The 3,850-nt window shown below is 38.9% G+C and overlaps 1 protein-coding gene across 3 annotated transcripts in view; it reads left to right on the top strand.

The window, feature by feature from the left end:
• The window catches only part of nptnb (neuroplastin b), a 46,897-nt gene that overhangs the window by 23,404 nt on the left and 19,643 nt on the right, over positions 1-3,850 (top strand). The gene's annotated exons all lie outside the window — the stretch shown is intronic.

Below are 3,850 nucleotides of genomic sequence, written 5' to 3'. Positions count from 1 at the left end.
TCAGCTTTGGTCCCCATGAGGAGCATTGGTTCCCCACAAGGCTGTGTTTTTCTGGACAATGGTCCCCATGACGTAGTAAAAATGTGTCCACACACGCGCACACTTCTCAGCACAGTTCCTCGGCCCAGGGGGGTTTCCTGTCCTCTGCTGCGTCTGTCTGTGTTGTGAAACTCGGAACAGAGATTCAAGTTATGGCCGCTGACTCACCCTGAGGCTGAACGGTTATGGTGTGTGGCTTGTTGTCAGACCTCAGGGGAGCTCTCTACTCCAACTCACACAAATGGAGTATTTAGTCCATCACGACTGTGACTTTCATATGGCTCTAGACAGAGKTTATCACAGAAACATACTGGCTATTTTGTGACACCATTGTTCACATGGTAGGTGGCAGCGGGGTGAACAATGTAAGTCGAATCGTGTATTTTTGACAGACACCGTGATTTGGGATTTCCAAAAGTGGGGAAAAAACTTGAATGATCATTTCATTTTTAATGTTTCACTATTGCAATTACACAGCTATGGGTAACAACTAGGCAGAAGAAATGACTGCTTGTTGTTAATAATAAAATTCTAAGCATAATTAAAGTGTATAGAATAAAACATTTAAGAAAACGAGCGTGCTGAAGTAAACAGTGGACAGGTACATAATCTAATTCTCATAGAAATGCATATAGAGCTTTTATTTTGAAGGCCTTCAGGCTGATTGGCTTAACGCTCAGTTACCTTCTATACAATGAAGAAAAATCCACCTAAATGTAAAGTATATAATTTATTTATTTTGTGAACATATGATGTGACCATTTTCTATTCTTTTTACTGATATGTGCATGAACTGTTCCCCAACAACAGAATTACAAATTTATATTTTTTTGCTGTCAGTATTGCCCACTCTGTTTTAACTTAGTAACTACTTCTACAGTTAAACTATTTTCCAGTCAGTGTAACAGAATAACTTACGAATGTAATTATGACTGAATAAGCCAACTTGATTGATGATTTATAGCCCATGCTCCCCTCCCAGAAATCAGCTTTTATTCTTTTCCCAAACAGACCACACTTGTTTTTGTTAGTTGACAGTATCCCTCTCCAAGACAGGAAGGGCTCAATTCTCTTCTGTCACTAAGTCACTAAGATCTGTCCAAATGGTCCACCGCACCATTCTCTGTCACGTCTMGTTTCCACAAGCACTTTGAAATGGATGAGTAGCGGCTGGCTGCTTTGTATTTTGTTTTCACTGTCTGTGTAAGCTCCCTGTTTAAACAACACAGAAATTGGTCTGCTTGTCAGCCTGGTGCTGTGTGCAGTTTGCTCAGCGTGGATTTCTCCAGAGTCTCTCAGAGCCTGAATTTGAATGAAGTCGTCTGTTCACTTCTCTGATCTAATTTACCGTCATCTTGGAGGACATTCCTGACCTCTTCCGAATAACTGCTACACTGTGATAATTAGTTCTTACGTATAGATGGCACCAGTTATCACTGCTAAGTGTCACACCAACTGCCCGCAGTAATAATAGTAAACAGTACTGTAATTTCTTATCGTTCTGAAATAATGCTTTAACTGTGTAGGTGGGTAAGCTCGAATTTGGCCTCTGGGACTTATGTGGTGGGTTTGATAGGCCCAGATGTTTCCAGTAAAAAGAAGCAAATGCTAATTACTAGCTGTATCTCCAGGCATCCCACATAGAAACATGGTCTTAAGTCTAATATATTAAGACACATCGCCTTGTAGGAGCACTGCTCAGTTTTTTCCCCCCTCTAAATTGTCTTCATAGTTTTGCTTTCTTATCATTGAATTCACTTAAATATGGCTATGAGCCACATACTGTATTGTGTGTTGGGTGAGTTGGTGAAATACTGAGAAAAGAAAACCTACTTTGGTGATTTTTTTTTAAAGAAATAAGAAATGTAGAACAAAAATCATAGGGGATTGAGACAATTCTGAGCAGCAGAATACATCTCCTGTAACCAGTAAAGTTTTTACAAAGTAACGATTGAACTGAAGGTGTGTTGGAACCCATGAGGACAATCATTGGACACCCCTGATGTAGCTGTTATTTCGGGTTAAGTTGAAGAAATTGGAGATAGGTCTCCTTAATTCTTCCTTCTACATTGTGCAGCACAGCACAGCTGACAGCAAWGTAACCCTACAGCATGTTGCTAACACTACCATGCTTTTCACCTGATCCATTAGTGTTGGAAGCCTTGATGTTGTTTTTGTTCCTGAACGTCCTAACTTATTTCTTTTCATTGGAGTATGTCAGACGAGCATTGGTCAGTCCAGTAAGTAGTGTCAAACAAATTATTTTTGTTCTGCCGACTACAATCATGAACAAGGCCTTGGCCTTGTCAAGTTAAGACATGAATCTTCAGCAGCTCTTATTAAAGGATTTAGCTGAATGTACGTTTAAGTTGGTAAACTTGACCTTGTGTAGATCAGGAAAAAAATTAAAATAAATTGAAGGTTGTACATCTAAACCTTAAAATTCTTAAAAACGTATGTTGGATAATCATTTCACCCTGGAATAATAAAGGTCCAAATAAATTAATATAAGCCCAAAATTAATGCCATTTATACACATGATAAATGCAAATAAACCTCTGACTGCAACTCTTGTGTCATATAAGCAAATAATTTTACCACATTTTTAAGCAGCCAGTATGAAATCAGATTATTATTGTTTAGTTTTGCAGACACTTTAGTGAACTGTTAGAAAAAAAAACATTTTTTTATCTTTAAAAAACTTTTTGAATGAACAAAATTGAAGCATTCCATTATTAAGATGGCAAACCAATGACTGTGACTCCTTTGCATGACTCTGCAAGCCTATGTATTAGTGTGTTTAAGAGGGAACTGAGAGTGGTGCTGACAGACTTAAGAGTGCCTGTAAGCTGTTGTATTTAGACACAATGCACAATCAGRCACTCTAGAGACCACAGGCTCTTTGTTCCAATTTCCTCTACAGCAATTCAGGGCAGAGGTACGGTGTATTTTTCTGATTTACTTAAGCACATGTGGTCAGAGCTGAGAGGCTGCAGAGCTGGTAGAGAAGAGTGTCTGGGGTGCAGGTGATTTGTCATCAGATGAGGTTCATTAGGGCTGGCAGGGTTTTGTTGGGCGAACTACTGATGTGGAAAAAGGTCATGAATCAGGTACAGACTAGGAAGGTTGCTGTAGTACTGGTAATAATTGCTTATGGATTCCATAAATGAATATGGATTTTATTATTTCAGAATCTACTGTTTCTTAATTCAAACAAAGGGAATTTAGCAGTTATGTTATGTAGTACCATCACAAAGGAAAATAAGCTAAATAAAAAAATGTAAATTTGATGTTGGTAATGTGTTTTGCTGCATTTAGAAGTTCCCCTTTGTGGTCACAAGGGCTGTTTTACAAACAAAAAATCATACAATCATAACCTGTAACAGTAAAACTCTACAGATATTAGGCAAACAATGGGRCAAGACGGCCATAGATATAAAATCATGTCTGCAGGCAGTTTCTTTCCCCCAAAAGCATAGTTTCTTTCCACAGTCTGATGACATGCATGTTATGTGAATCAGCTACTCAAAATTGTCTCTAGGTGTGAAAATAGGTGTGAAAGTGTTTGTCCGTCTGTACATATTAACTCTGTGACATGCTGCCAGCATGTCCACACTGCAACCTCACCCTCTCACCCAGTGCATGCTGGGATAGCCTCCAGTAATGAGTGTTCCTGGAGTGAGGATTATAAGATTCTGTTATGCATGTACAAATTTATCAGGACTACGCAAAGCAGATAACATGAAATATTGTACTCAGTCTCTCTCTCTCTCTCTCTCTCTCTCTCTCTCTCTCTCTCTCTCTCTCTCTC

Source organism: Austrofundulus limnaeus, unplaced genomic scaffold, assembly GCF_001266775.1.
Source record: "Austrofundulus limnaeus strain Quisiro unplaced genomic scaffold, Austrofundulus_limnaeus-1.0 Scaffold483, whole genome shotgun sequence".
NCBI classification, from domain to species: domain Eukaryota; kingdom Metazoa; phylum Chordata; class Actinopteri; order Cyprinodontiformes; family Rivulidae; genus Austrofundulus; species Austrofundulus limnaeus.
The sequence above is the reverse complement of the archived record's forward strand: the minus strand, read 5'-3'. Positions and strand labels throughout refer to the sequence as shown.